Below are 26,542 nucleotides of genomic sequence, written 5' to 3'. Positions count from 1 at the left end.
TTAAAATGTACTGTTATTTAAATTTTAAATTAAATTTAAATCTTTAAAAAATTAGTCTATTAATTTCTAAATCTATCAGGAGATTTTAGTAGAGATTACCAGGTCTAAATCAGCAATCAACAAACCCAGCCTGCCACCTGTTTTTCTATACTCTATACTAGTGAACCAAGAATGGTTGGCACATTTTAATAGGTTGAAAAACACAAAAGGATAATACTTTGAGACATGTGAAAATGATATAAAATTGAAATTCAGGGCACTCGGGTGGCTCAGTTGGTTAAGCTGCCGACTTGATTTTGGCTCAGGATGATCTCCCTGTCATGGGACTGAGCCCCTATTCTGGCTCTGTGCTCAGCTCAGTCTGATCCCCCTTTGCTCCCCCAACCCAGCTCGCACATGTGCTCTCTTTCTCTCAAATAAATAAAAATCTTAAAAAAACTCAAATTCAATGTGCCTAAATAAAGTTTTACTGGAAAACAGTCATGGGCATTAACTTAATTACTGACCTTGCTCCTGCAGGAAAAGATAGTTGAACTGCATAAGCATATTTTCTATGTATGGTAGCTTTCGTGCTGCAATAGGAGAGTTGAGTAGTTGCAAGAAACCTGCAAAGCAAATGTACTTACTATCTGGCCCTTCACAGGAAAAGATTTTCAACACCTGGTCTAGATAATAAACGTTCTTTGAAATGTATTGAGTATGCTGGTCAGTTTATGTAAATGTTTCTTTTTTTTTTTTTTAAGGTTTTTTTATTTGAGAGTGTGCATCTGCATGTGGGTAAGTGGGGGGGGGGGCAGAAGGAGAAGGAGAAAAAGAGAATCCCAAGTGGACTCCCTGCTGAGCAGAGCCCAAGAGGGAGTTCCATATCATGACCCTGAGACTACCCCTGCAGAAACCAAGTGTCAGAAGCTTAACCGACTGAACCACCCAGGTGCTCCAATTTATAAAAATATTTCTTATGGGTTTGATAAGAATGCACATTCTCTAAATGTTGTATATCTATAATTCTACATCTATATATATCTATCTATGTACATGGAATTGTGAAAAATTTATCAATAGGTGAGAGGGTGTTGAAATATTCCCCCATAATGGTGGATTTATAAATTTCTCCTTACAGATTTATCATTAAGTAGTAACCCTATCCATCTCTCATAATATTTTTTTATCTTAAGTCTACTGTATATGATTTTAATATAGCTACCTCAGTCTTCTCATTGTTTTATACTTGATATATCATATGTTTTTAGTTTGTGCAGCCTCAAAACAATAACAATAGTAACATCAAAGATCACTTATTACAGATTCTCATGCCAAATATAAGTCTTATAAAAAGTTTTACATCTTGCAAGAATTACCAAAATGACACACAGAGACATGAAGTAATCAAATGCTGTTGGAAAAAGGGTGCTGTTAGACTTGGTGGATGCAAGGTTGCAACAAACCCTCAATTTGTAAAAAAAAAAAAAAAAAAAAAAAAAAAAAAACCTACCGAGTCTCTTTGAAGGGCAAATAAAGTGAGGTGCAATAAAACAAGTAATGCCTGTATACCTTTTCTAATTTATCTACAGATATGTTTTGCATTATTTGCTCTTAAGACTGCCTATAAAGCTATATACAGCAGTCCCTAAATGATATTCAAGCATTAGTTTGGCAGGATTGGAATGGGGAGGGGTATTTGAAGAGTATATTTAACTCCTCAGTAGTTTAGATAAAGCTCCTAGTTTTCAGATTACATATATTCCACCACTATAATTTTTCACATTTTCTGTATCTAACTTTTACACCCAGAGTAGATTTAATCTGTTCCCCAAATTTTGCAACTTCGCTCCACACCTGAAAGACCCTATTCACTCCATATATCTTCATTCTGTCCTACATTATTTTCATCCCCATACCAACATTAACAAATAGATTTTTAAAAAGAGGAAACTTTAATATGGTGGCACTATAAACAGGCAAGTTGGACCAATTCTCAGCAAAAGTATAAAAGAGACTATTAACATTGGTTCTAAGCACTTTGAGAAGGTAATGGGGATCATTGATACCAGATGGGTTAATTTGAAAATGGATCTTGTTTAACTAGCTTCTTTTTTCTTTCTTTCTTTCTCCTTTCTTTAATAGATACTTGGACTGGTGTATTTAGGGATGCTAGAGGCAGTGAATTTTCATTTCAGTAACACATTTAGAAACCCATTCATGAAATCCTTGTTGGTTATAGTATGATTGCATAAACTCGAAAAGTGTTGGTTCATAAATTATTATCTTGGAGATTATTTTTGGTGGTGGGCTACAAGGCTCTTTTCTAAGCCTGTTTTATTAACTTTATTCGACTTAAGTGGAAACAAAGAAGCATGTTCATTAACTTCACAGATACCATAAGTTAAAAGTAATCACTAATAAGTTTTTTTTTCTTTAAAGATTTTATTTATTTATTCATGAGAGACAGAGAGAGGCGGAGACACAAGAAGAGGGAGAAGCAGGCTCCCTGCAGGGAGCCTGATGTGGGGTACTGGATTCCAGGACCTCGGAATCACTCCTTGAGCCAAAGGCAGATGCTCAACCACTAAGCCACCCAGACATCCCACTAATAAGATTTCAAAACCTGAAATTATGTCTTAAAACACACAAAATGAAATTTAATATGGATTAAAGGCAAAAATTGGGTTTAAACATAGAATTAAAGAAACAGACTATATAAGGTGGAAGCTATGGTTTAATTGCAGTTCATGTAAAATAGACTTGGATGTTTTATTCAATTGTAGGTAATACCTTTGCTAAAAGTAAAGCCTAACACAAGTTTGGGATGCCTTATTGACAGGGTATGCTTGGATCAAAGGGGCTACTGATCACTTTTCTAGCAAAGTTCTTGGTCCACCATATTTGAATGTTCTGTTTTCTTTTGAGGGCACAATCTAAGAAGGAAAAGGAAAAGTCAAAGGACATTCAAAGCAGGATATATATATAGTTATGAGGGCTCACCATTCTTTTTGACAAATAATGAAAGGATCTAAAATTTTTGAAAAATAGAAAAATATTAGATATTCTGATAGCTACTTAGTACTTGCTTCAAATATTTTAAGGCTTGCTATGTTTATAAAGAATGAGATTAATTAATTCCTAGGGGTCATATTCAGCACCAATGGTGTAAGTTAAGGGAAAGTGAGTTGATGTTCACAAATCAAATGATTATAGATCTTCTAAGCAGAACGGAATTTAAATTCTGGTACCAGCGCTGGCTGTGGTAAAAAAGGATGATACTTCTGAGCTTTATTTCCCTATCGAATAGGTATAATAAGGCGTATCTCATGTTAAGGATTAGAAGTAATATTTAAAAATTGCTTAGTTCCTGGTACAGGTAAAAATTGAATAAATGACCATGATTATACATAATACTAATAAGGATAGAGATTTCCAACATTGTAAAAGTTTAAGTGGACGAAGGTACGATGGAAATACTGAAGAGGAGATTTCTACTTAAGATGGGGGACTGGACTTAAGATCTACGTGAACTTGGGATCCCTGGGTGGCGCAGCGGTTTGGCGCCTGCCTTTGGCCCAGGGCGCGATCCTGGAGACCCGGGATCGAATCCCATGTCGGGCTCCCGGTGCATGGAGCCTGCTTCTCCCTCTGCCTGTGTCTCTGCCTCTCTCTCTCTCTCTCTCTCTCTCTCTGTGTGACTATCATAAATAAATAAAAATTTAAAAAAGATCTATGTGAACTTTCAGCCTAATGGTTTTAACGTTCACCTTGGTGTGAAGCCTTCCTTTCTCCTTGTTTCACAAAGCAAGCAGGTCCACTGGGTTTTAACCAAGATGATCTTGGTTGATTTCTGAGAGTCGACTGGCTTTAAAGAAGTTAGAACAGGAAGGGGGCGTAGCTAGGACAAAGGAGGGCTTTAAGAGCAAGAAAATACCACGCGGGAGACTGCAGGGCTTCCCATGGAGTGGCCCAGGGAGCTACTGGTGGAGGAGTCAGTCACCTCCCCGACGACGAGGCTTGGTTAGGTTACGAGAGGGATTAAGTGAAAGAAGTCTCTACCGCTTCAAAGCACATCAGGCTCCGGGCAAGAACTCCGTGAGCACCGCATCCACGGCATCCGCGGCATCCGCGGCATCCACGGCGGCTGGCCCAGCGGGTCTGGGCTTGCTCGGCTGCAGCTAAGGACCGGATGGAGGCCCTTGGTTGTCACCCGGTGATGGCATGAACTGAAACAAAAAAAAAGAAGAGAGTGACCAAAGGGGGGAAACCAGGTGGCAGGGCCGGCGCGAAGGAAGACGAAGTGTGGCGGGTCGAGCCGTCGGCCCACGCGGGGTGCGGTCTCGGGGCGCTCGCACCGCCCCGGGGGCGCCCCCTCCACGCGCGCCGCTCGCCCTCCCGCGTCCCCCGCGTCCCCCGGGCGCTCGTCGGTCCCGCTGGGGCACTTCTGCAGACCTGTCCGCCGCTAGGAACCTTGGGCCGACTTCGATGGCGTCGATAACTTAGCGCGGCGCCTGCCCTCTTCCCTCCCGCCCCTCGCCCGCCCGCCCGCCCGCCCGGGGCCCCGCAGCCCAGCGCGCCCGCAGCTCTGGGGTCGACCAGCTACTCCGCGGCTCGGCCGCCCGCAAGACCCGGAGAGCGGAGCCCGCTCCGGCCGCGCCAGGCGCGCACACGCGCGCGCGCTCTGGCTCGCGCCTCGCCGGGGTAGTGGGCATGCGCGGCGCGCGGCTGGCTTTGGCGGCGAGCGGGCGAGCGGGCGGGCGGCTGCACACTTCGCAGGCGGCGGCGGGCGCGGCGGTCCTGCCCGGCGCGGGGTCCGCGCTGAGCTCGCCCGGAGACCGCGGCTCGGCAGCCCGGCGCGCTCGGCGGCCCTGCGGCTCGGGGAGGAGTGGAAGGGCGTGGCCCGGGCCGGGTCGGGGGCTTTCTCCCGCCGCGTCCCGCCGGGTCCCGGCTCGCGGCGCCTCCGGGGGGTGGAAAGCCACGGCCCCCGAGGGCGGATCCGAGGTAAGAGCCGCGCGGGCGGACGGCGCCGGCCGGGGTCCAGCTGCTTGAACTCAGCCTCGATCTTAAAAATCCGCCTTTGTGTGCCTGGATGGAGCGGGGCCAGGCGCCGCGTCCGCTCTCATTCACTTTGACTGCTTTCAACTGGTGTCGGGAGCCAGGTGCGCGGGGCGCTGCGGGCGGAGCGCGTCGGGGAGCCCGGGAGCCGGGGAGCCGGAGCCGGGAGCAGGGAGCCGGGAGCAGGGAGCCGGGAGCAGGGAGCCGGGAGCCGGGAGCCGGGAGCGGGCGGGTGCAGACCCCCGGCCGCCGCGCCGCACGCCCGCCCGCCCGCCCGCACGCCCACGCGGGGCCCGGGAGCCGTGGGCACCCGCGCGTCCCGGGGCCTTTGCCATATTTGCAGGTAACCCGAGCTTCCGCACAGACACCTGCGCCTGTCTGGCCCGTGGGGCGACTGCAGGGCAGGTCTTGTCACGGCCCCCTAGGCTGGGGTCTGTCGGAGCGACCCTCCCCGCGCTCCCGGGGACCGTGTCTCCCCGCACCCCTAAGGTCCCACCACCGCAGCTGCCGTCCAGGTAGGACAGCGCCTTGCCCGGGAAGAGTTGTCACTCCCGATCCCCTCGTCGACTTCTCCGTCCGTACTTCCACTTGACTCACCGTTTTTACTTTCGGAAGGTGGCCTTTCCGGTGTTCTCTGCGGATTCATGCCTTCGGAGGAGGTCCCCCCACGCGTGAAGACCAGGCTCGCTCCCCTACGGCCACTGCCTACTTTCCTTTCCAGGACGATCTGTGTGCAAAAATCACTGCACGGATTGTTCTCCTCCTCTGCGCTGTTTCTCAAATCCTCCTTCCCCCCCTCCTAAGTGCCCATCGAACTGCCGGAATTTCTTTGGGGGAGGACGTCTGTGGAATTAGGATTTGGACTCCACAGACGTCTAGGGCGGTAGAGCTTTTAAGAACTGGAATTCTCTCCTACAAAATCTATTTCAGTGGGATGTATTAATGCTTTTCTTTGGAAGGTTTCAGTTTTTGTCTCATAATAAAAGGAGTAGGTGATATCTTAAGAGTTGGGATAAAACTTTGTTTAAGATGCATATGAACAGCTTACTTTTGGTTTTGTTATTCTTTTGGGAGATAGGAGAATTAGGATTCCCGGAAGACTTCATATATATACATATGAAACTATATATGAAGTGAATATATATATTCATATATCTATATTCATGTAGTTACATACACGTATGTATATGTACATATATCTATATGTATCCATATACACACACCTGTATGGATATACACAGGTAACAACAAAGTAGCTGTGTTGTGTGTTGCTTCTAATGTATTTCTCCTGAGAGGATACCATGCTAAAGGGACTAGGGTTTTGCAAAGTGGGTACGAAATGTCAATCCTGTCTGTGGTCATTGAAATTAAAAGTCAATGTCATCGCCTCGCACCTAGTATAGATTTTCCGTTTGGAATTGGAGTTTTTCGGACAGATTGTTATAGTTCTTAAGGTGCTAGTGTGAAAAATTTGGGGGCATGTGTTCACGCTTTGGCTTACGATTAGAAAAATAATGAGCTTTATAGAATTGCCACTAAAGGGGGTCACAAATATAATGACATTTTATAGAGAGCCTTTAGTGCAGAATTCATAGATTAAGACTTTAAAATTCCACAGGTCATTCACTACACAGCAGGAAAAAAAAAAAGATGAAAACTTTTAATTCCACTATTCTGAAATAACCACTGTTCACAATATTCGGTACATTCTCTTTGTAATCTTTTTTCTTTCCACTTTCCAGTGTCATTGAATACCAGTCATTAAATAATAATTTTCAGTCTTTTATTAATGATGGGAGAATACTTGAAGTTGCATTGAGGGTGATTCTTCAGCATGGTTTATTCTGGTTTGTTCTCTGTCGGTAGTCCAATGTCTAATTTTCAACACTTTGCTTGTTTCTGATCGAATGAAAATACTTCATTTTGTTTTCATTTCTCATTTTTCCTATTTTCAATTTTTTTGAGACTTTTCAGTTATCAGTCCTTTTCTCTGCTATAACATAGGCTTTTTATTTTTTACTTTGAGTTTTTATTTGATAGACTTTTAAGTTCTAGACCCTTTTCTTATGCTATGCTCACTGCCCCTTTTTTTTCTGCTGACCTGTTTTCTTCATTTACCTATTTTAATTCTGCAACAGATCACTTAAACCATGGTTTTTATAAGAGAATGTAATATCCACAGTACAAGATGATAGTTTTTCTCAAGATCTTTTTTTAGATCCTTGAAGTTTTGTTGGGTGAGTGTTTTAGCACTGATTTCATTTATATACAATTTAGGTTGCTTTGGTGAGTTGTATTAAACAGATTCGTATCATCATGAAACAACATAAGTTAATGATAGGTTACAAACTTTCAGACATCTGCAATGGTATGTAAGGGGAAGAGTGGAATTTTAGTTAAAGTACTTTAGCTATAGTACAGCCCTGCTGGGAATTACTGCATGAAATTGTTTGCAGCTGTTAGTGATTGAAAATGTTTTCTTAAGGAAAATTCTGTAACAACATAGTTGTCAACATTTAAACCTTAATGTATGCAGGGAAGGTGTTCAGTGCTTCATGACAGCCTCTTTAGCGTTTTCTAGATACATTCTTAGATGGTATTTTAAAAAATATATTTTATTTTTTCGATGAGTTTTAGGTTTACAGGAAAAGTGTGCAGATGGTACAGTACTTCTTATATACACTGTTACCCAATTTCCTCTTATTACATCGTACATTAGTATTGTGTTAATTAATGAAGCAGTATTACCAACTGAAATCCATACTTTATTTAGCTTTCCTCAGTTTTTTTTTGGTGTCCTTTTTCTGTTTCAGGGCCCTACCATCTTAGATACCACTGAGTTGTCAGGTCTCCTTATGGTCCTTTTGGCCGTGACAGTTTGTTAGACCTTGTGTTTGATGACCTTCACAGTTGTGAGGAGTTATTTGTCAGGTATTGTGTAGAATACCCTTCCATTGGAATTAGTGTGACTTTCATTCTCATGATCAGACTGGGCTTTTAGTTTTTTGTAAGAAGGATCACAGAAGTAAAATGCCATTTTTATTACATTATGTAAAGGGTACATGCTGTCAGCAGGACTTATCACTATTGATACTGATCTTCATCACCTGGCCGAGTTAGTGTTTGTTAGGTGTCTGCCCTGAAAAGTTCCTCCTCTTCTTTCCATGCGATACTCTTGGAAGAAAGTCACTGTGCACAGAACACATTCAAGGAGTGGATAATCTTACTTCTCTCTGAGGGTGGGGCATCTTAGATAAATTATGTAGAATTCTTCTGCATGGCAGATTTTTTTTTTGTCCCCATTATGTATTTACTCAATGATTTGCTTATATTGGTCTGTACTCATGGATATACATTATATACTTTGGGTTATAGTCCAGTACTACTTTATTTTTTTGCTCAAATTGTTTCAGCTTTGGCCACAGGGAGCTCTTTCAGTCATCTCCTGTGCTCCTTTGACATGTCTCCATCAATGTGAGAGGTCTTTTTTTTTAAAAGTCATTTCTTACTTTCTGGCATTAAACGATGTTCCAGGTTCATCTTTTATATTTCCATTTCCTGTCCTAGAATCAGGGAGAAAGAACCTGTTTGATTTTCTTGGGAAATAGTATTAGAGGCCAAGATTTGGGTGCTGGGTTCTTCTTGCTACTGGGGTGTCATTGCCTCTTTAGCTATCTAGAGAGCAGGAAATATATGCATGTATACAAACCCATGTGTATACACCTGTCTATACATAGTTCTCCGTGTAATCATATGTATCCATATTAAGCAGAATATGAATTCATATGGGTGTCTACAACTCTACCTATTATGTGACGACTTGTATCTTTTGGCCTTCTCTTCTTGCTTATATGTAAATTCATTCCAACCATGAGAAGAAACCTGGCTCCCACCATCTGTCATCCATTTATTTTATTGTTCAATCCTATTGTATACATATAGTACTATTGAAATTGTTAACTTATATTCTCTTTACAGAGAGTGGTAAACAACTTTATCAACCAGAGTACAGTTCTTGTTTGGAGTTCCTTTTGCTTTTACTTTGTGGATTTCATTCCTTTTTCTCCTATCTCACTTAGTGTGGTAGTTGTATACATTAATAACAGTGTCAGATCCTTTTGTCACAATCTTCATTCTGTCCTGGAATCCTTTTGACCTTCTCAATAATTTTTTAAAAGTTTGCATAACGTTCTCTCTTTGTCCTGTAAAGTTTGCTGGGTTTTGACAAATGCATAATTTCATGTATCCATTATTATAGTATCAAATAGTAAAAAAAAACCCATTTATGTGCTTCATTTATTACTCCTCCTATAATCCCCACCCCCTGACAACCACTGATTCTTTTTTTTATTGTCCTTATAGTTTTGCCTTTTCTAGGCATCATATAATTGGAATTATATAGCCTTGTCAGATTGGCTTCTGTCACTTACGAATATGTGTTTAAGGTTCATTTATATCTTCTTGTGATTTGATAGCTTATTTCTTTTTTTTTCTCATTTCTTTTTATCACTTAATAATATTGCATTGTGTGAGTGTATCACAGTTTGTGTATCTATACATTTATTGATGGACATCTTGGTTGCTTCCAGTTTTTGGCAACTATGAATAAAGCTGTTATAAGTACTGGTGGACAAGGTTTTGTGTAGACACGAGATTTCACATCATTTGGCTAAATAACTGAGAACACGATTGCTGGATCATATAAGATTATTGTTAGCTTTGTAAGGTATTGCCACACTGTTTTTTAGTGTGGCTCTGTCATTTTGCATCCCCATCAGCAATTAATGCAAGCTCCTGTTGCTTCTCATCCTTGTCAATTTTTTGATATTGTCAGTTTTTTGAATTTTATGCATTGTAAGTAATATTTCATTGTTGCTTATTTTGCCATTCCCTAATGACATTTAATGTTAAGTATCTTTTCATATGCTAATATTTTCTGTGTATTTTCTTTGAGGAGATATCTGTTCCGAACTTTTGCCCATTTTTAAATAGGGTTGTCTGTTTTTTAGTTAAGAATTCCTTATATCTTTTTCATACAGGCACTTTATCATTTATGTATTTTGCAGATTTTTTTTTTTCCAGTCTGGCTTTTCTTTTTATTCTCTTAACAGTGTTTTTTCAGAGCAAATGTTTTTATTTATTATTTTTTAAAGATTTTATTTATTTATTCATGAGACACACACAGAGAGAGGCAGAAACATAGGCAGAGGGAGAAGCAGGCTCCCCATGGGAAGCCTGATGCAGGACTCGATTTCAGGACCCTGGTATCAGGACCTGAGCCAAAGGCAGATGCTCAATCACTGAGCCACCCAGGTGCCCCAAATGTTTTTAACTGTAATGAAACCCAACTTGTCAGTTTCATGGATAGACTTTTGGTGTTGTATTTCAAAAACTCCTTGCTAAACCCAAGGCCGCCTAGATTTTATACTTCTTTTTTATTTTCTAGAAGTTTTATAATTTTACATTTAGATCTCTCATTCATTTTGAGTTTATTTTTATGAAAGGTGTAAAGTCTGTGTCTAGACCCACTTTTTTGCCCGTGGATTTTCTGTTGTACCAGTACCAAGTAAATGAAATTTTTAAGGCAAGTAGATTATAAATTGGGTTTAGGATAGAAAGGAAAGTGTTTTTGATTTTTAAAAACCTTATGTGAATTTGCTTAAAGGAAACAGTTGAGAAATGACTTGGAAATGAAAATGTAGAAATACATAGACTCTATGTTGAGATTAGTTCCTGGACTTCTGTGGACAATGGGATTGTTAATACAGAGTAATATCTAACAATTCTTTCAGATCTAACCATAAGAAATAATAAAGTTTTCTTTTTCACAAAGAGGATCTGAAATAAGGGATTTGTAAAGTGTGTCCTGAGAAGAGGTAGATGGTGTATGTAATGTCTAGAAACTTGAGACTTAACACTAGGGTCTTGAATCTTATCCCATGCCACTCTTCTTACCAGAAAGAAGTAGTTTTTTTAAGTACCTTTCTTTTGATAAACACTTTGTGTGATCGACCTTGGGGCCAGAATTTTTATATTGTTATGCTACATATAGAATCATAAACTTCCAAAAAGCATCTAGTGAGGTCTGATTTAGGAAAAGTAGCGGTTATGGTGTGGCAGGCGTTATATACATTGTCTTTTTAAACTCTTACAAAAGCTCTTTAGGGCAGTTCTCCATATATCCATTTTAAAGGGAAGAAATATGCTCAGAAAGGTAAAATGGCTTGTCTATGATCCATATGGGGAGAAACGGACAGAGTTTGGATGGGAAGTTTGATCGTTTTGACTCCAAAACTTTCCAATTGGCTATGTGATCTGTCATAAGAGAAAAAGTGCAAGGATAGTATCAGGTGTCCTTTATTTTATTATTTTCTTTAAAATTGTACATTATTTAAATGACTACTGAGCTAAATAAGAATAAACATTATTTAAGTGACTACTGAGCTAAATAAGAAAAATACAACTTTTGAGATACGTGGACTTTCTTTTTTTCTTTTCCCCTTTTGACTGATCTGTATCTTACTTCCTGGACGGGTGAGTTATGAGAACATGGTTATAAAAACCGAGGTTCCTTTAAAGAGAGGAACTTGTAGGGATTAGAACAAATAAAACCTGTAGCAGTAGAATTAGCTAACTGTTTATACCTTTCCCCCACTGAATTGTAAGTTTCTTGAGGACAAGGAACTAAACTCAATTATCTTTAAGCACAGCATATCACATATTATACACACTCACAAAATGTTTGCTGAATGAAATAAGCACTTACTAGCATACTCTTTACAAAAGAATATTTAGGAGGGGATGAATTTTCCTCCCAGAAGAAATTGAACATTGTTACATTTTACTTATTCGCTCATTCATCATTTATTGAGCATTTGTGGAATATCTGTTCTGTGCCAGACACTGGAAATACAAAGATGAATGAAACAGAATCTCTGCCTTCTGTCTTCAGAGAACACAACCATTTTAGTAGACGACAACCATTTTAGTAGAGTATGGAACTAATGAGAGAGTATACACACACACACATATTAATATATATATAAAAGATTTTATTTATTTATTCATGAGAGAGAGAGAGAGAGAGGCAGAAACACAGGTAGAGGGAGAAGTAGGCTCCATGCAGGGAGCCTGATGTGGGACTGGACCCCGGTACTCTGGGATCACACCCTGAGCTGAAGGCAGACACTCAACCACTGAGCCAGGCGTCCCTAATGAGAGTATATATTAAATTAGACAAGCAAGCAAGCAATGGACTTTGAAATCAGAAAGACCTTACCAGCCTTAGTTTTCTTATCTAGGAAGTGGAAATTATTTGTCACAGTTGTTGGGGGTAGGTTAAATGAAAAAAAAAAAAACTTATGTTTATATCTTATCATATAGAGAGGCTCACTGTGGCTAAGCAATCACAAAAATATTTATTGAAGATTATGACATTTGAATTTTATAGGATGAATTTGTGAGGTCAAGAATAAGAGTATGAGATGGGACTCTAGGGCATTCCAGATAGAAAGATGAATGTGTTTGACATACAGAATGGGTGGACATGACAGGAGTAGTAGGAAATTCTGCACATTCTCACAGAGCCTATAGGGATATTAGAACTGAATAACCAGTTATTTTTCATTTTTTAAGTAACAATACAATACAGTATTCATTGCATCATAGTAGGAGAGGATAAAGATCCCAAACCTGTTTTAAGAATTGCATGAATCTCCTCTTCTAATCCTATGACTTTCTAAATATAGTCCTTTATCTAGTGAATAAATTCTTGTGGTTTTTTTTTTTTTTTCCAGTCCTATGATACTCAAGTGATTTTATTAAGAAAGAGGACTTGTGTGTTTTGGGGTGAAATCAGAGGTTCTGTCTTGAACCATGCTTATATTTAGTAGTATAGCAACATTAGAACGTAACATCCTGTAAAGGCACTATCTAGTCCTGTTTGAGCCAATCCAGAATTCTAAGAGCCATGATTGGTTTCTGAATGGAACCTGAACATAATACTTACCAGTGTGCTAAAATAATTTGTTAAGTGTATGAATTATGTGCTTGTTGGGGTTAGAGTTCTGCAACTGAAAAACTGCTTTTAATATGAGGGGAGAACTAAAAAAAGGAAAGACAAAATAGAAAAAAAAATTAACATCACTCGAGGGAAGAGAAGTTTATATTTAAAAGAAGGACAGAAGTCCAGAACCAGACTAATTCACAGTTGCATTTTACCAAACATTTATTATTTTTTTTCTTTTTTAAAATTTATTTATGATATGGAGAGAGACAGGCAGAGATACAGGCAGAAGGAGAGGTAGAAGCAGGCTCCATGCACCGGGAGCCCGACGTGGGATTCGATCCCGGGTCTCCAGGATCGCGCCCTGGGCCAAAGGCAGGCGCTAAACCGCTGCGCCACCCAGGGATCCCTTACCAAACATTTAAAGTAGAGTTAATATCTATCCCTTCTCAAGCTGTTTCAAAAAGTTGAAGAAGTGTTTCCAAATCCATTCTCTAAGTTCAGCATTAGTCTCATACCAGAACCTGATAAAGACACTACAAGAAAAAAAAAAAAAGGAAAGAAAGAAAAAGAAAATTACAGACCAGTATCCCTGATGAACATAAATGCAGACATTCTCAACAAAATCTTAGCAAACTGAATTCAATAATACATTGGAAGGATCCTATACCAGGATAAAGTGGGATTTATTATAGGGATGCAAAGATATTTCAATATCTGCAAATTATTCAGTGTGATATACCACATTAACTAAATGAAGAGTAAAAATTGTATTATCAACTCAGTAGATGTAGTAAAAGCATTTGACAGAATTTAACATTCATTTATGATAAATACTTTATTGGGGGGAACATACCCCAACCTAATAAAGGCTGTAAGTGAACAGACCCACAGCTAGTCTATCTCCCTTACAAGTAAATAAATAAATTCTTAAAAAAAAAAAATACAGCTCAACACCAAAATCCCCAAACAATCCAATTAAATGGACAGATATTTTTCCAAAGAAGACATACAGATGGCCAATAGACACATGAAATAATGCTGTACATCACTACTAATTATCAGGGAAATGCAAATCAAACCCATAATGAGATATCCCCTCACACTTGTCAGAATGTCTATTCTCCAAATGACAAGAAATAATAAATGTTGGCGAGGATGTGGAGAAAAGGGAATCCTTGTGCACTATTGGATGGAATGTGGAATGTAAAATGGTTCAGCCAACTAGGAAAACAGTGTGGAGCTTCCTAAAATAATTAAAAATAGAAATACCATATGATCCAGCAATTCTACTTTTGGGTATTGATTTAAAGAAAATGAAAATATGAATTTGAAAAGATATATGTACTCATATGTTCATTGCAGCATTGCTTACAGTGGCCAAGATATGGAAGCAACCTAAGTGTCCATCAATAGATAAATGAATAAAGGTATTGTGTGTGTGTGTATAACACACACACACATACGCACACTCACAATAGATATTATTCAGCCATAAAAAGAATGAAATCTTGACATTTGTGACATTGTGGATAGACCTAAAGGGTACTTATTTTTATCACTAAGTGAAAAAATCAAACCGAGAAAGACAAAGTGTGATTTCCATTAAATGTGGAATCTAAAAACAAACGAACAAACAAAACAAACAATTCATAAATATGGAAAACAAACTGGTAGTTGCTAGAGGGGAGGGGGATGGGAGGATGGGCAAAATAGAGGAAGAGGATTAAGAGATACAAATTTCCAGCTATAAAATAAATAAGCCAGGAGAATATAAGATACAGCATAGGAAATATAATCAATAATATTGTAATAACTGTATATGGTAACAGGTGATAACTAGGCTTATTGTGGTAATTATTTCATAATATATGTAAATGTTGAATCACTGTATTGTATGTCTGAAACTAATAGGATATTGTATGTCAGCTATTCTTCAACAACAATAACAAGCTTAAAAAAAGAGGGAATACATATTTTTAAATTTCTATTAAAGGCTATTGATATGAATTTTATTTTATTTAGAAAGTCATTTATTAGCACCATTAAGTATTATATTTTAGAATATCACCATTAGAATATTATTCTTTATTTTAGAAATACATGTGTATTGTTGATATATATATATTGTTGATATATTTATTTATAAGCAATAAATATATTAGTAATATAGTAATAGTAATAGTAGTAATTCTATTACTATATTCTGCAGTAATAGAATGTTTCCAGTGTCTAAAATAAAGTTTATGATCATTAAACAATCTGTAATTTTTTTTTGCTAATTCTAGTTTTTGTAATGTTTTGTAATATTGTAATTGTTTCTATTTTCACTAGAAAATAAAATATTTTAAAAAGCACAAACAAGCAAACAAGCACAAACTTGTAGCAAAACAAGTCCCTAAAGAAAAATGTGTGAAATATGTCACTTTTGAAAATACATTGCATACAATTTGTTTAATCTTCTGTAATAATTTTGACATTTGAAGTTAATGGTATTTTTAGACATGAACATACATTAAGATGATTTCAAATATGTTGACTCTTAAATTTGAAGATATACTTGTGATGATAGAGAAGATGTATTTAACTTTGATAAATGGAAGAAAATAGAACATTACTACATCTTTGTATAAATTCTCCCACCCACCTAATAGCATGCTCAACTTGTTTGTATTTGTATGTATGTGTGTAAGTAATTTCCAATTTCCCTTTCCAGTGTGTTTTCAAAACCTAACTGTTTTATGTTCAACCATATATTGGAATTTTCAAATATTTTAATACAGAAAAAATATTGATTAGAAGCCCTATCATTAGGTTGAGTTGTCTTATTTTAGCATGTTTATCCTCATTATTAAAACTTGTGATGTATAATCTATTTCTTTACAGTGCTATATACTACAGCTAGTGTTATTTATTTGATTTTTTTTTTTACATCTCAGGATCATTTTAGTCAAGGGTAAACATTAATTTTATTGGTAGTTCTTTTATTTAGTTCTTTTGTGGGGCCTTGTTAGGTTCTGAATGATTTAAAAGCAATGGAATTCTTTCTGTGATAAAAATCTTGTCATTGGGCCAAATCTTGTAGCATTATTCACATGATACTTATGCATGTCAAGATGTGGAATTAATATGTATATCTAAAGAATTTATATTAAAGACGGTGTTCTTAATTATGGAGGAAAGTAGCCCTCCAAAGATTTTAACTAGATTTACATTAATTCACAGATTTAATGTCTCCTTTTTTTCTATTTTTAAGTTTACTTTTGAAGACTTTATTTATTTTACAGAGGGAGAGAGAGCACGAGGGCAAATGGGGGAAGGGAGAGGGACAAGCAGACACCACACTAAGCATGGAGCCCCATATGGGGCTTGGTCCCATGACCCTGAGATCATGACCTGAATGGAAGAGAAGGGTTGGATGTTTAACCGACCGAGCCACCCAGGTGCCCCTCATCTCTTCTATTTTTAAATCACTAATCCATAATAGCCAAGCTTGAATAACAATGTGTAAAGAATAAAAAAAAATTAATATAAAAATTGTAACCTCATTTAAATTTAGGAATGAACAGTTCTATATTTTTTATATACTCGTATACTTGCTGTCTTTGTAGAATACAATGTTGAAAACTTCATCTTTTATATTAATTTTTTTATGTTTCTTATCCAAACAATTGGAACGAAAAGTTTCAGCACCATTCACTATTAGATCTATGCACTTGGCCCTATTGCACACTTTTCAAAACTGTCTTAAGACTTGCTACCTCTATTGTCTCATAAAGAAAATATTCATAAAAATCCTGAAACAGATAAATGATATTGTGGATTTTCCCTTGAACACCTTCTCCGTTTTGCTTCCCTTATCCTTGTTTTACCCCATCCTCTAGCCCTGGTATCTGACTGCTTTTTTCAGTCCTCCAATGACTTAGTTGAAACATGTATCTTTCATTACTTTGCTATCTTTCCAGTTACTGTTCTAACTTTTTCTCACTGCCTGGTGAGATCTCAGTCATGGAGAGCAAAGTCTGAATAAAGGGGGCATTCATGGTGGTTATGACAGTGAAGGTTAAGTTTAGGCTGTTAGAGGGTTTGAAACAAAGGAGTGATTGAAGCCCTCATCACCTTCATCTTATTTGAGTAGTAAATAAATTATTTTAGAAGTACTAAGTCTCATTATGAAGATAATGAAATCCTGTTCAGACTGAATACATTAACAGTGATTAACTTGAGCTGGAATACTTTTTAACACCAGTTTTTGTACTAATTAGGAAAGATCCACTATGGCTTTGTTTGTATATTAGAATCTATGCTACTGGCTTTCGCCTTCCCTCCCTCCCTCCCTTCCTTTCTCCCTCCCTCCTTCCCTCTTTCCTTCCCTTCCTTCCTCCCTCCCTCCCTCCTTCCTTTCCTTCCGTCCTTCCTTTTTTCCTTTTCTCTTTCCTTTTTACATTTTGTTTTACAGGAGCCCCTTAACACTCTAGGGAATTTTAGAATTTGAGTTCAAATACATCTCAATTGAAGTCATATAAAAAATAATTTTACATGGAGGAGTACTCCATGGCCTTCTAAGTGGTCTTCAAACCGGAATAAAAGTCTCTTTATCCTGCCTCCAAGACTCTCTGCCCTCCATCTATATCTGTTACCAGTAGTTATTTTCATTTTCTCCCTCTGCCATGTAGGTAATGGAATATTTGAAGTGTGAATTTGTGAGCTATTACTTTATTACAGAATAGAAGACCTGAGAATAGGGGATAATTTAACCTAATGGCTACCAGTTATATTTTGTTTTATATTTGTGGTTTAAAAGGCATTCATATGATCAAACTAAAAGATTCCAAACTAATGGATAAAGTAGTAAAATGATTGGGAAAACTAGTAGTATCTGACAGACCATAGAAATAGTTGGGAGTGACAAAAGTAGAAACACTAAAATTTCACAGAAACCAATAAGCCATTTTTACCATCGCTGTGCTGTTCTTGGGCTACATCTGGAGAACTTGGATTATGCATACTGTAAAGAGCAATGTATTATGTGATAGAAATGTATATTAAATATTTTTTTCAAATAAACACAAAAAAAGACTTTCAGTTCCGAACATGGATAGTCTTAATATTTAAGATTTAACAGCCAGATCTTTCTAGCTAACATCGATTCTATTAGGCTAATGTGGACATTAATTGGATTTTAGATATTAGGTGTAACAAATGCTTTCTATATATGGAGGCTGATATAGTTACATGTTCTTGAGATAGTAGACATGATTTTTTGGGGAAAACTTTTTAGATTAGGTAGCTGATCTAAGCCTGCTGAGTTTTCTTCTCTTCCAAAGGAAGACAAGGGATTTTTGCAAGGGATTGATTTTAGAACATAGCTTAATTTTTAAGGCCAAAGAAACTAATTCAGCTAAGAGTGTTTTTTTTTTTCCTGAAATCTTCTAAAAACTTATAACTATAATCTTTCAGCTTCCTATTCCTCCTTCTCTAATTACTCTTAGCAAGGTTTTGTTACTGCTGTCAACTCTGTGGGTCACTGGGAAGGAAAATACTTGGGCAAAATTTCTTTTAAAAGAAAATTATACAAGAGGGACATGTACACAAATGCATACTGAATACAATGAAATGCACCTGGAACTGTCTTTCATATATGAGGGTGAATATTGTTTGTTGTAATGGTGATGGAGCTTGTTTGATCATTTCAACTTTCTTTAGTCATTGTTCTTATAATATGCATATATGAGATAGTTATGTAAGATTAGGGATTTGGCTGTACTATTAGTAAAGTCATTGGCTTAATTCAACCCAATTTAATTTCTTGATATCATAGTCTTGGACATATATAGTTTTATTTAATAGAGATAGTTTTGTTTCAGTTAGTGGAATTTATGTCAATTAAGAAATACTAAAAAAACCCCTAAATATCTATTAAGTGCTAGACATATTACTAAATAATAAAGATACTGCAATTGAGACAGATAAGATTTCTATCCTTACTGAATTTACAAATATCAGAAGCCTAAATTAAAAGAAGCATAAAAATGTAAGCATTAGATTCTAGGTAAATGGTCAAAAATGTGGAAAATAAAAAATAACCTTTCTACCCTTCTCTCCCTCCTTCCTTCTCTCTAACTTCTAAGAGAGTGAAGATATTCACAGTTTGTATTATAATTTTTACATCTACTCATACTGTACTTCAAAATTATGTGTGACTTTACAATAATTCCATTAAAGGTTGATTTATTTATGGAGAGTTTTGGGAAAAATTGTAATATGCCAGTACTCCCTTTGAAAGATATCCAGCAGTTAAGGTTAATTTAAGATCAGCTCGGACAAGCATGGTTTGTGTTATTTTTATAGACCCTATTCAATATTCTTTTCTTGGAAACTTTTAGGAATGAAGATGCCATTATTCATAAAATGAAGTCATGCTGAAGACTTAAGACTGGTTGTAAAGTGTTAATCTTTAGAGATGGGGAAATAGTTCTTATCTTGAATTTGGAATGTGGGTAACTTTAAGACTGCTGTATGAAGCAACATTGCCTTTGCATTTTACTTACAAGAGAGAAAAATGTGGACTCCTTTAGTGGAGCAAAGCACTTTCTGACACACCTCTCAAATTACACACCATTGAAGCGATCCCCGCAATGTGTTTGGCTCATGTGTTTCTAGTTAGCTACTAAGAATGAAAGATTCATAACTATCTATTTCAAAAAACATCTTTATTTGCATTGCAAAGACCTTAATTGTTTGGAAACCGGATCAAGAATTGCTTTCAAGCTGTAAGTCAGCAAGTACGGATTGGGCCATTATTGGCATTGAACTTTAAAAAACAAAATTTCTGTGCAAAGAAGGTTCTCAATAATATTTATCAAAGTACTGATTACTATGTTGACTGTAGAAGGATAAAAGTGCCTAAGTTTTCCCACATTGTTAGTGATGTGTACCAAATATTTTTGTAGCTATTATAGAAAGTTCTGATAACCTTTCCCTTATCTTGCCTTTTGGGCAGTGTATAACAGGATCATAGGGAGGAGGAAGTCATACAAACTTACCAGACAGATGATTGGAGTCCCTGTGGCAAGCTTGTGACCTAATTTTCCAAGCACTGTCTACCCAACTGTAGAGTTGGAGCTATATGCTATTAGCTTAAGTAACACTAGGCTTGTATACAAATTTGGGGGTTGGGGAGAAAAAAAAAAGGAGGAATAGATACATGAATCTCTCTCTCTAATCTTGCCAGATCCATAACATTAAAGCACTTTGTTAAAAAAGAAAACTTAATACAATATTTCCTCATTTCTTCTTACCATTACTGGAGGATCTTATGTATTTTTTAAAGATGGATGGCAGACTCAGTTATTTTTGAAGTGTGTTTTGAAGACTTTTTTTTTTTTTGAAATAAAGAAAAAGGTAGTATGAGAATGTGTTGGTTAAAGATGGAATTGTTTCCATGCTTTTCTTGTGCAGTAGATTAGTCTGTGTATTTCTGGTAGCAGTTCCTTATGATCCCAGGATGATGAGACTGTTTTCCTCTCATTAAACAAATATTAATGAGTACATGTAGTTGATTATGTTTTGTAAAGTTACATAAGATTTCTAGCCTTTGTTATAAGTTTTAGAAATTGCTACTGCAAAAATGAGAATTTTAGGTACTGTTGTGAGGCAGTTTTGTTAGATCATACACTGACTTCTACTTGCCATCTTGCCTCTAATGTTAGCTGGATGTGGATAAGAACTTACTTCTTCTTCTTATGGTATGTATATAGTTCATGTCATATGCTATATGTTGAACCAGCAGGGATTATAAAACTGATACAGACTTATATCCATTGGACTTACATAAATCACACTATTTTTTCTAGTAAGTACTTAGAATATTTACGTGCTTTCTAGTATGTCATTGTTTCTCTCCACCCCTAACACTTTCTGATTTCTCTCCAGCATCTCTTGAAAGGGCCAGAAAGCCCAATTCTAAAAGATTTCATGCATCTCCCTTTACCAGGTAATTGGTCCCGTGCATATCTTTAATATTCAACTGCATTCAGGTATCTCATTCATTTTCCTTCTTCCTCTGGGAATGTGACTGAATTTCTTTGGCCTCAGGATCGCCTTCTAATTTTCAACTTGACTTAAGCCACATTGTAGTAAGAGAATCATTATGAATCAAAATTAATAACAGTAGAATGTAATTTTAATGTAGGCCTCTGTCTCTTATAGAATGTATTATAGAATCAATTTAAAATGTTATTCTTTGTCTTATATGTATGGGTCTATGTCAGATTGTTTGTATTGTGAACTCCTAGAGTCCATGTGTCTCTTAATTCTCTTGATGTGGTGTTATGCATATCTGGAAACTATTTTCTTAATGTTCTTTTTCTTCTGCCTTATTTCTGTCTTGTTCCCAGCTGAGATTCTGGAGGAGAACCTTATTACCAGTTGTTTCCTCTTCTCACTTTTCCTACAGTAGTAGTCCACCCACTGTAGTCTAGTGTCTGAGCTCATGATGCCTCTAGGTCATTTGTCGTCTTGTAAAAGCCACGCCAAAAGGCAAATGTTTTGTTTTTGTCTTGGTTTTGCTGTGGCATTTACTGCAGGCTCTTAGAGGACACGGACTGTGTTTAGTTCACTATTGAATTTTTTATTGCTTAGAATTTGTAGTACTTTGTAGATTGTCCATTTACTGAAGGAATGCATGCTTGTAATGACCTTTTTTTTTTTTTTTTTTTTTGTAAGGAATGTTCCTAAAAGTTACCTTTTAGTTGCTTTACCTCTAAGGATATCTCGGAGGAGAGCTAAAATATTTCTGACTCAAGGTTAGGGAAAATAAAGATTTGTTTTATATATTTTTTTTTGAGAATTATTTGAAAGAATCATAAGGAAAATCAAGTAGAATAGATCTATATAGAATTGAAATTTAAATGTTGATTAATTAACATACTGGAAAGCGAATATGTAGAGGGACTACATATTTAATGCACTAAATTGAGCCAAATTAAGTAGATAGGATGAAAAGTTAATGTTTCTCCTCTAACAAATGGGCTTTGTAAAGAAGAATGGGTTATAGATCTAATAGCGAAACTACTACTTCTCTGTATATCTGAGATAAATTTGTGATCCCCTCTGTATTATTGTTAATGAATATGTGCTCACTGTTGAAAAATCTGGAAAATAAAAATGGGCAAAAAGGAAAGACTGACAAACATCTGTAGTCCCACCACTTCCCTTTTATCTTAATAAATATCTCTCCAGTCATGAAAATAAAAAGAATGTTCTCTTCCTTTGTCTTCCATGGTGTTTGTTATTCTTTCCTGGTTTACACCCTACCTATTTTCCCTTATTTATTTGCACTTAGATGTTCATTCAGAAGCTCTGCTCCTAGGAGTTCAATATGTATCCAAAAGTTGTTCCAAAGTGGTAATCTCCTCAGGTAAATTGTAGCTCTATCTGTTGGTATCAGAGAAGCCAGTGGGTTTTTGTTTTTCTTTCTTTCATTTCTTTTCTTTTCTTTTTTCTTTCTTTTTTTTTTTTTTTGGCTTAGTTCATGGTTTTGTTCATAATCTGAACACTCATAAGTTGCGAAGTTTCTGAGTTTTCCAGAATTCTTTTCTTAGCTCTCATCTCATTTCATGTTTTATTGTTTTCCAAGATGACTTCAGCACTTCACATTGTTTTCATTATAACAGTGACTTTCAATTTTTTTTCTCCTGCTGGTAGCGTTCTCCGAAGCTCTATTCCTTTATCTCTGACTATACCTGAAGGTTGCACAGGCCTCTTAGACTTTATGTTTACCAAAATATATTTTTTGCATTTTTCCTAAACCTGCACCCCTCTCTTCTTTTTCCTATTCTTTGAATAGAGCCACTGTTATGAAATGGTAACATTAGTGATCTGTGAATCTTTCTGGACTCTTTGCCTTACCCACCACTCTGTCCCACTTTTAAGTAATCAGTCACCAAATCTTGATTCCAATTACAGAATGGCTGACAGAGCATTCCCCTCTTCTCTGTCCTCACTGATAATCATATTATTACCTTGCTTAAAATTCTACAGTGCCTTCCATATGCTCTCTATAAAGTCCAGTTCCTCTTTGTAGTGGCACACAGCGAAGGCCCTCTGTGATACAGTCTCCCTCCTTTACTTTCAGGTCTCATTCTTTGACTCTTGTACTCCACAAATGCTATAATAATTGCAGTAATTGAATACACTTAGCTTCATGCTTCCATGACTTTGCACAAGCTGTTCCCTTTGCGTGGAGTTTGTTCTTTCTGTCAGCCTCATCATTTTGTCTATATTATTTTACATGTGGCTTAAAGGTTACTTTCCTGGAAAAAAATAGTTCCTTTTTTGTGTCCAAGTGGTGCCTTATACTTTAAAGTAGTAATTAAGTTGCATTGTATGGTTTATTTACTTGTTTTCCCCTTTAACAAGTATGAACTCTTGCCAGTAGACAATGTGTCTGAGTAAACTTTGTCTTTCTTGAGCCTTAGCACAATGCTAAGTGTACAGCATGTACTCAGTTTTTGTTGTAATACATATTGAAGGAATAAATGCTTAAAATGCTTTTTGATGTTAGTGAGATTCCAGTATCTGTTCTACATGTAAACAAAGTATGATAGAAAAAGTGAACAGGGTTTATTTGTTCCGTTTGACTGTTTTACCTAATCTCTCATCCAGAGTGTTCTGGAGGTGAAATTGTAAGGTAGACACAGTTTATCTGCAATATCATTCTATTTCTTTATCTGTCATTATTCCATATTTTGCACCATGGATGTCACAAGGTTGTCCTCCAGCTGCCCAAGATATGTCACTGTTGCCATCCCTCTATTTTTATGTGTTTAGCATTCAAGTTATATCAAGTTATATCTAGCATTCAAGTTAATCACAGGAGAGCCTGTGATTTATAGGTAAAATGTTGAGATTGGGCCAGTATGGGAAACTTTAGAATTGAACCTGTTGCTTTCTGCCACCACTCTTCATAACTCTCCTTTCCATTAAAAATAGACCTACAGTATTTGCCAGTAGATCAGTATTCAATCAAAACACCTCTCTGGAGTAATTATCTTAATTACTTAAGAAAAAAAGACTATGAGTAATGAAAACATATGATAAATCTTAAAATATATGATATATGATTTATGTAAAGACTGTGTAGTCTAGTTTTCATATTTTTATAATGAAGAAAGTAAAACCAAGACAGGTCAAATGATTTGTCCTGCGTCATACAACTAGTTCATCACAGAGTTAGTCTTAAAATCTAAGCATCCTGGGACTCCTGGATGGCTCAGCAGTTTAGTGCCTGCCTTCGGCCCAGGGTGTGATCCTGGGGTTCCAGGATCTAGTCCCGCATCAGGCTGTCCATGGGGAGCCTGCTTCTCCCTCTGCCTATGTCTCTGCCTCTCATGAATAAATAAATAAAATCTTAAAAAAATATCTAAGCAGTAGAGATGGTAATAATGTAGCCCTCCCTGGTTGGGAGTAAATCTCGGAGTGAGGGAGGGGTAAATAAATTATTAAAATGATATAAATGGTAGTTCATCAACTCAAACCACAGGTATAATACTTAGGCTTTTGTTCAAAATCTCTTTATTAAAATTTTAGAACTAACTTGCTCAGCTTATTTCCAATCCCAGAAGAATAAAGCAATAGAAGTTGATGATGTGGTTCTGAAGAGGTATATAAACAACAAGGGGAAGGGACACCTGACAGGCTGGTAAGAGAGAGGGGGAAAAAATGACTGCACACATTATATACTATATATTTTATATGCCATATATATTAAGTAAAAGAACCAAAATCATTATAGACTAAGTCCATTTAATGAAGGGGAAAAATTATGTTTTACACCTCAGTACACTGTGAGAATGTTGTAACATATTATGCTACTTGATAGTAAAAGTGTCCAACCATAAAATGACCATTAAGAAATGATTATAGGCCACAACCAGGGCAGAATGTTGGTGGGTGAATACCCCTTGTGCTACTGAAAACTGATGTTTTTATTATGGTGGAATAAGAAGTGTTTTTTTTTTTAATTTTCTTAAAATTTTTATTTATTTATGATAGTCACAGAGAGAGAGAGAGAGGCAGAGACATAGGCAGAGGGAGAAGCAGGCTCCATGCACCGGGAGCCCGACGTGGGACTCGATCCCGGGTCTCCAGGATCGCACCCTGGGCCAAAGGCAGGCGCTAAACCGCTGCGCCATCCAGGGATCCCGTGTTTTTGTTTTGTTTTGTTTTTCTTTACCATTTTTCCCTCTCCGTCCTGCAAAGAACACCAGTTTTGACACGTATGGACAGTAGTGCCCTTATGGAAGCCTAGGAATCCAGCAGATAAGTTCCAACACATTATTGGAGGAAAAAAAAAATAAATCCAAGATTGGACACAGGAATGATTTCACTTTACCTGTGTTGCTCTTCCCCCAAGGCATAACTCAGTGTCAAGAAAGACCTTCTTGGCCAGGATTTATCCTGTGGGGGAAAGTGAGCATCCGTGAGAGAATGTTCAGCTTCCCCAGTATGTGGAGTATCACCAAAGAGACCTATTTCTTTTCTGCCCCATCTGAAATATCAAGTAATGAATTGCATCACTGGGAAAACAGCATTTAGGGCTCAAGGTGGAATGTGTAAAAGGGCTGCAGATCCTACTAATAGCTTTGCAGACTATATCAGGAAGCCGATCCATGAGCTGCTGGAGATGCCTCCCCTGTGGATCTCTACAACTGATCCAACACTCCATGTACCTTACCTTGCTCCTCTCTCTTCCATAGTGGTGACTCCTGGGTATACTCCTGAAGCAGTGAGGATGAACCTTTGCAGATAGTTAGCGAGCACTTGCAGAAAGCCAGCCTGACTGCAGAATTGGGAGAAACTACACAAACTTGAGCATTCAGTATTGCCCTAAGGAAAGCAAAGGGAGGTTATCAGCATTTGACCTGACTTGCAGGATCCACAGAAGGTATACAATCTTACGAATTCCCCCAGAACAGGGAATAAGAACTATGCAGCAGGAATATCCAGAGAAAGGATCTGAGAAAGCCCCAGAATCTTCAACAGGATTGAAGGAAGGTTTTCTCTCCTGAAACCAGTTAGTAAAGACTGGAGAAGATGACTGTTTCTCCAAATGCAAAGATAGCAATACAGAACTTGAGGAACCTAAAAAAAAAAAAAAAAAAAAAAATCAAAGAAAAATGACACCACTAAGGAAGACAGTTTTCCAGTAGCTGACATCCTCTCCACTCTCATGGATATTTTCAATTTTCCTGATTAAAGAATTCAAAATAGTTATTTTAAGGAATCTTGGAGAACTGCAAACAACCAAATGACAAAACACTGAAAGGACAATTCAATGAAATCAGGAAAACAATACATAAACAAAATGAGAAGTTTAACAGAGATAGTAATTATAAAAAAGAACTAAAAGAATTTTGAAGCTGAGGAATACAATGAATGAAATGAAAAATGCAGTAGAAGGCATTGGTATCAAACTGGATCAAGCAGAAGAAAGAA

The 26,542-nt window shown here is 37.4% G+C and overlaps 1 protein-coding gene and 1 long non-coding RNA gene across 6 annotated transcripts in view; one reads left to right on the top strand and one right to left on the bottom strand.

Moving 5' to 3' along the window:
- Positions 1 to 2,698: 2,698 nt before the first annotated feature.
- LOC119877643 lies at positions 2,699 to 5,838 on the bottom strand. Its single transcript, XR_005379902.1, has 2 exons — positions 5,635 to 5,838; positions 2,699 to 4,208 (listed from the first exon to the last, which is right to left on the bottom strand). It is a non-coding gene; the product is annotated as an uncharacterized LOC119877643 (long non-coding RNA).
- The window catches only part of EPS8 (epidermal growth factor receptor pathway substrate 8), a 176,484-nt gene continuing 154,792 nt past the window's right edge, over positions 4,851 to 26,542 (top strand). For 3 of the 5 annotated variants that reach the window (XM_038576909.1, XM_038576908.1, XM_038576905.1), the window contains exon 1: positions 4,851 to 4,983. The gene's annotated coding sequence lies outside the window, so the exon portion shown is untranslated. The remainder of the gene's footprint in view (positions 4,984 to 26,542) is intronic. The other 2 variants (XM_038576911.1, XM_038576910.1) reach the window with 2 other exon arrangements.

This window comes from Canis lupus, chromosome 27, assembly GCF_011100685.1.
Source record: "Canis lupus familiaris isolate Mischka breed German Shepherd chromosome 27, alternate assembly UU_Cfam_GSD_1.0, whole genome shotgun sequence".
Lineage (NCBI taxonomy): Eukaryota > Metazoa > Chordata > Mammalia > Carnivora > Canidae > Canis > Canis lupus.
The sequence above is the reverse complement of the archived record's forward strand: the minus strand, read 5'-3'. Positions and strand labels throughout refer to the sequence as shown.